We start from the raw sequence: 7500 nt of genomic DNA, 5'->3' as shown, positions 1-7500 counted from the left end.
TTCTAACCCTAGGCCTAGCCCTAACCCTAGCCCTAGCCCTACCCTACCCCTACCCCTAACTCAAACTGTAACCCTAAACTGAACCTGAACCCTAACGCTAGCCCTAATTCTAGCTCTAACGCATGTCCTAACCGTTACCCTAGCCCTAGCCCTAGCCCTAAGATTAGCCCTAGCCCTAATCCTAACCCTAACCCTAACCCAAACCCTAACCCAAACCCTAGCCCTAACCCTAACCCAAAGCCTACCACTAAACCTAACCAAAACCCTAACCATAATCATAAACCTAACCCTAACCCTAACCCTAGCCCTAACCCTAATGATAACCCTAGCCCTAACCCTAACCCTAACCCTAACCCTAACCCTAACCGTAACCCTAACCCTAACCCAAACAGTATCCCTAACCCTAACCCTGACCCTTACCCTAGGCTTAGCCCTAGCCCTCTCACTTACCATAAACCTAACCCTAACCCTAGCCCAAACCCTGACCCTAGCCCTAACCCTAACCCAACCCCTACCACTAACCCTAACCCTAACCCAAACACTAACCGTAACAGTAACCCTAACCCTAACCCGAGCCCTAAACCTAACCCTATCACTAACCCTAAACGTAACCCTAGCATTAACCCTAACGCTAAGCCTAATCCTAAACCTAACCTTAGCCCTAATTCTAACCCTAGGCCTAGCCCTAACCCTAGCCCTAGCCCTACCCTACCCCTACCCCTAACTCAAACTGTAACCCTAAACTGAACCTGAACCCTAACGCTAGCCCTAACTCTAGCTCTAACGCATGTCCTAACCGTTACCCTAGCCGTAGCCCTAACACTAGCCCTAGCCCTAATCCTAACCCTAACCCTAACCCAAACCCTAGCCCTAACCCTAACCCTAATCCAAACCGTATCCCTAAACCTAAGCCTACCCCTAACCCTAGCCCTAGCCCTAACCCTAACCCTAACACTAATTCTAACCCTATCCGGAACCCGAACCCAAACTCAAACCCTAACCCCAACCCCAACCACAACACGACACCAACCACAACCCCAACCGTAACCCTAACCCTAACCTAAACCCCAACCCCAGCCCTAACCCTAACCCTAACCCTAACCCTAACCCTAACCTTAACCCTAACCCTAACCCTAACCCTAACCCTAACCCTAACCCTAGCCCTAACCCTAACCCTCGACCTAACCCTCGCCCTAACCCTAATCCTAATGCTAACCATAACCCTAACCCTAACAAAAAACCATATCCCTAAACCTAAATCTCACCCTAACACTAGCCTTAGCCCTAACCCTCTCACTAACTGTAACCCTAACCCTAATCCTAGCCCTAGCTCTTGTTCTAACCCTAGCCCTAACCCTTACCCTAGCCCTAGCCCTAACCCTAGACCTTACCCTAGCCCTATCCGTAGCCCTAGCCCTAGCCCTAACCCTAGCCCTAGCCCGAACCCTAACCCTAACCCTAAACCTAACCCTAACCCTAACCCTAACCCTAGCCCAAAGCGTCACCCTAACGATAACCCTAACCCTAGAACTAACCCTAACCCTAACCCTAAACCTCACCCTAGCCCTAACCCTAACCCAAACCCTTACCCTAACCCTAACCCTAACCCAAACAGTATCCCTAACCCTAAGCATAACCCTAGGCTTAGCCCTAACCCTCTCACTTACAATAACCCTAACCCTAACCCTAGCCCCAACCCTGACCCTAGCCCTAACCCTAACCCAACCCCTACCACTAACCCTAACCCTAACCCAAACCCTAACCATAACCGTAACCCTAACCCTAACCCGAGCCCTAAACCTAACCCTATCCCTAACCCTAAACGTAACCCTAGCACTAACCCTAACGCTAACCCTAACCCTAAACCTAACCTTAGCCCTAATTCTAACCCTAGGCCTAGCCCTAACCCTAGCCCTAACCCTACCCTACCCCTACCCCTAACTCAAACTGTAACCCTAAACTGAACCTGAACCCTAACGCTAGCCCTAACTCTAGCTCTAACGCATGTCCTAACCGTTACCCTAGCCCTAGCCCTAGCCCTAAGATTAGCCCTAGCCCTAATCCTAACCCTAACCCTAACCCAAACCCTAACCCAAACCCTAGCCCTAACCCTAACCCAAAGCCTACCACTAAACCTAACCAAAACCCTAACCATAATCATAAACCTAACCCTAACCCTAACCCTAGCCCTAACCCTAATGATAAACCTAGCCCTAACCCTAACCCTAACCCTAACCCTAACCCTAACCGTAACCCTAACCCTAACCGTAACCCTAACCCTAACCCAAACAGTATCCCTAACCCTAACCCTGACCCTTACCCTAGGCTTAGCCCTAGCCCTCTCACTTACCATAACCCTAACCCTAGCCCAAACCCTGACCCTAGCCCTAACCCTAACCCAACCCCTACCACTAACCCTAACCCTAACCCAAACACTAACCGTAACAGTAACCCTAACCCTAACCCGAGCCCTAAACCTAACCCTATCACTAACCCTAAACGTAACCCTAGCATTAACCCTAACGCTAAGCCTAAGCCTAAACCTAACCTTAGCCCTAATTCTAACCCTAGGCCTAGCCCTAACCCTAGCCCTAGCCCTACCCTACCCCTACCCCAAACTCAAACTGTAACCCTAAACTGAACCTGAACCCTAACGCTAGCCCTAACTCTAGCTCTAACGCATGTCCTAACCGTTACCCTAGCCCTAGCCCTAGCGCTAACACTAGCCCTAGCCCTAATCCTAACCCTAACCCTAACCCAAACCCTAGCCCTAACCCTAACCCTAATCCAAACCGTATCCCTAAACCTAAGCCTACCCCTAACCCTAGCCCTAACCCTAACCCTAACCCTAACACTAATTCTAACCCTATCCGGAACCCGAACCCAAACTCAAACCCTAACCCCAACCCCAACCACAACACGACAGCAACCACAACCCCAACCGTAACCCTAACCCTAACCTCAACCCCAACCCCAGCCCTAGCCGTAACCCTAGACCTTACCCTAGCCCAATCCGTAGCCCTAGCCCTAACCCTAGCCCTAACCCTAGCCCTAGCCCGAACCCTAACCCTAACCCTAAACCTAACCCTAACCCTAACCCTAACCCTAGCCCAAAGCGTCACCGTAACGATAACCCTAACCCTAGAACTAACCCTAAACCTCACCCTAGCCCTAAACCTCACCCTAGCCCTAACCCTAACCCAAACCCTTACCCTAACCCTAACCCTAACCCAAACAGTATCCCTAACCCTAAGCATAACCCTAGGCTTAGCCCTAACCCTCTCACTTACAATAACCCTAACCCTAACCCTAGCCCCAACCCTGACCCTAGCCCTAACACTAACCCTAACCCTAACCCTAACCCTCGACCTAACCCTAGCCCTAACCCTAATCCTAACGCTAACCATAACCCTAACCCTAACAAAAAACCATATCCCTAAACCTAAATCTCACCCTAACACTAGCCTTAGCTCTAACCCTCTCACTAACTGTAACCCTAACCCTAATCCTAGCCCTAGCTCTAGTTCTAACCCTAGCCCTAACCCTTACCCTAGCCCTAGCCCTAACCCTAGACCTTACCCTAGCCCTATCCGTAGCCCTAGCCCTAGCCCTAACCCTAGCCCTAGCCCGAACCCTAACCCTAAACCTAACCCTAACCCTAACCCTAGCCCAAAGCGTCACCCTAATGATAACCCTAACCCTAGAACTAACCCTAAACCTAACCCTAACCCAAAACCTCACCCTAGACCTAACCCTAACCCAAACCCTTACCCTAACCCTAACCCTAACCCAAACAGTATCCCTAACCCTAAGCATAACCCTAGGCTTAGCCCTAACCCTCTCACTTACAATAACCCTAACCCTAACCCTAGCCCCAACCCTGACCCTAGCCCTAACCCTAACCCAACCCCTACCACTAACCCTAACCCTAACCCAAACCCTAACCATAACCGTAACCCTAAACCTAACCCGAGCCCTAAACCTAACCCTATCCCTAACCCTAAACGTAACCCTAGCGCTAACCCTAACGCTAACCCTAACCCTAAACCTAACCTTAGCCCTAATTCTAACCCTAGGCCTAGCCCTAACCCTAGCCCTAGCCCTACCCTACCCCTACCCCTAACTCAAACTGTAACCCTAAACTGAACCTGAACCCTAACGCTAGCCCTAACTCTAGCTCTAACGCATGTCCTAACCGTTACCCTAGCCCTAGCCCTAGCCCTAACACTAGCCCTAGCCCTAATCCTAACCCTAACCCTAACCCAAACCCTAACCAGAACCGTAACCCTAAACCTAACACTAACCCGAGCCCTAAACCTGAACCTAACCCTAACCCTAACCATAACCCTAACCCTAGCGCTAATCCTAACTCTAACGCTAACCCTAAACCTAACCCTAGCCCTAGCCCTAACCCTAGGCCTAGCCATAACCATACCCCTACCCCTACCCCTGCCCCTAACCCAAACTGTAACCCTAAACTGAACCTGAACCTGAACCCTAACCCTAGCCCTAGCTCTAGCTCTAACCCTAGCCCTAACCGTTACCCTAGCCCTAGCCCTAACCCTAACCCTAGCCCTAATCTTAGCCCGAACCCTAACCCTAACCCTAACCCTAGCCCTAACCCTAGCCCTAACCCTAACCCTAACCCTAACCCTAACCCTAACCCTAACCCTAGCCCTAGCCCTAACACTAACACTAACACTAACCCGATCCCTATCCCTATCCCTATCCCTATCCGTATCGCTATCCCTATCCCAAGCCCTAGCCCTAGCTCTAACACTACAACTAACCCTAGCCCTACCCCTAAACCTGCCCCTAAGCCTAACCCTAACCCTACACCTAAACCTAACCCTAACCCTAACCCTAACCCTAACCCTAACCCTAACACTAATCCTAGCCCTAGCCCTAGCCCTAACCCTAACACAAACCCTAGCCCTAGCCCTCGCCCTAAACCTAACCCTAACCCTAACCCTAACCCTAGCCCTAGCCCTAACCCTACCCTAAACCTAACCTGAACTCTAGCCCTAACCCTTGCCCTAACTCTAACCCTAACCCTAACCCTAACCCTAACCCTAACCCTAACCATAGCCGTAACCCTAACACTACCCTAATCCTACCCCTACCCCTACCCCTACCCCTAACCCTAACCGTAGCCCTGACCCTAATGCTAACCCTGTCCCTAACACTAACCCTAACCCTAACCCTAACCCTAGCCCTGACCCTCACCCTAACCCCAACCCTAACCCTAACCCTCACCCTAACCCTAACCCTAACCGTAACCCTAACACTACCCCTACCACTAACTCTAACCCTAACCCAAACACTAACCGTAACAGTAACCCTAACCCTAACCCAAGCCCTAAACCTAACCCTAGTTCTAACCCTAGCCCTAACCCTTACCCTAGCCCTAGCCCTAACCCTAGACCTTACCCTAGCCCTATCCGTAGCCCTAGCCCTAGCCCTAACCCTAGCCCCAGCCCGAACCCTAACCCTAACCCTAAACCTAACCCTAACCTTAACCCTAACCCTAACCCTAACCCTAACCCTAACCCTAGCCCTAACCCTAACCCTCGACCTAACCCTCGCCCTAACCCTAATCCTAATGCTAACCATAACCCTAACCCTAACAAAAAACCATATCCCTAAACCTAAATCTCACCCTAACACTAGCCTTAGCCCGAACCCTAACCCTAACCCTAAACCTAACCCTAACCCTAACCCCAGCCCAAAGCGTCACCCTAACGATAACCCTAACCCTAGAACTAACCCTAACCCTAACCCTAAACCTCACCCTAGCCCTAACCCTAACCTAAACCCCAACCCCAGCCCTAACCCTAACCCTAACCCTAACCCTAACCCTAACCCTAACCTTAACCCTCTCACTTACAATAACCCTAACCCTAACCCTAACCCTAGCCCTAACCCTAACCCTCGACCTAACCCTCGCCCTAACCCTAATCCTAATGCTAACCATAACCCTAACCCTAACAAAAAACCATATCCCTAAACCTAAATCTCACCCTAACACTAGCCTTAGCCCTAACCCTCTCACTAACTGTAACCCTAACCCTAATCCTAGCCCTAGCTCTTGTTCTAACCCTAGCCCTAAACCTTACCCTAGCCCTAGCCCTAACCCTAGACCTTACCCTAGCCCTATCCGTAGCCCTAGCCCTAGCCCTAACCCTAGCCCTAGCCCGAACCCTAACCCTAACCCTAAACCTAACCCTAACCCTAACCCTAGCCCAAAGCGTCACCCTAACGATAACCCTAACCCTAGAACTAACCCTAACCCTAACCCTAAACCTCACCCTAGCCCTAACCCTAACCCAAACCCTTACCCTAACCCTAACCCTAACCCAAACAGTATCCCTAACCCTAAGCATAACCCTAGGCTTAGCCCTAACCCTCTCACTTACAATAACCCTAACCCTAACCCTAGCCCCAACCCTGACCCTAGCCCTAACCCTAACCCAACCCCTACCACTAACCCTAACCCTAACCCAAACCCTAACCATAACCGTAACCCTAACCCTAACCCGAGCCCTAAACCTAACCCTATCCCTAACCCTAAACGTAACCCTAGCACTAACCCTAACGCTAACCCTAACCCTAAACCTAACCTTAGCCCTAATTCTAACCCTAGGCCTAGCCCTAACCCTAGCCCTAGCCCTACCCTACCCCTACCCCTAACTCAAACTGTAACCCTAAACTGAACCTGAACCCTAACGCTAGCCCTAACTCTAGCTCTAACGCATGTCCTAACCGTTACCCTAGCCCTAGCCCTAGCCCTAAGATTAGCCCTAGCCCTAATCCTAACCCTAACCCTAACCCAAACCCTAACCCAAACCCTAGCCCTAACCCTAACCCAAAGCCTACCACTAAACCTAACCAAAACCCTAACCATAATCATAAACCTAACCCTAACCCTAACCCTAGCCCTAACCCTAATGATAACCCTAGCCCTAACCCTAACCCTAACCCTAACCCTAACCCTAACCGTAACCCTAACCCTAACCGTAACCCTAACCCTAACCCAAACAGTATCCCTAACCCTAACCCTGACCCTTACCCTAGGCTTAGCCCTAGCCCTCTCACTTACCATAACCCTAACCCTAGCCCAAACCCTGACCCTAGCCCTAACCCTAACCCAACCCCTACCACTAACCCTAACCCTAACCCAAACACTAACCGTAACAGTAACCCTAACCCTAACCCGAGCCCTAAACCTAACCCTATCACTAACCCTAAACGTAACCCTAGCATTAACCCTAACGCTAAGCCTAAGCCTAAACCTAACCTTAGCCCTAATTCTAACCCTAGGCCTAGCCCTAACCCTAGCCCTAGCCCTACCCTACCCCTACCCCAAACTCAAACTGTAACCCTAAACTGAACCTGAACCCTAACGCTAGCCCTAACTCTAGCTCTAACGCATGTCCTAACCGTTACCCTAGCCCTAGCCCTAGCGCTAACACTAGCCCTAGCCCTAATCCTAACCCTAAC

Source organism: Heloderma suspectum, chromosome W (assembly GCF_057233095.1).
Source record: "Heloderma suspectum isolate Gila_16-S chromosome W, 16-S_ref, whole genome shotgun sequence".
Lineage (NCBI taxonomy): Eukaryota > Metazoa > Chordata > Lepidosauria > Squamata > Helodermatidae > Heloderma > Heloderma suspectum.
The sequence above is the reverse complement of the archived record's forward strand: the minus strand, read 5'-3'. Positions refer to the sequence as shown.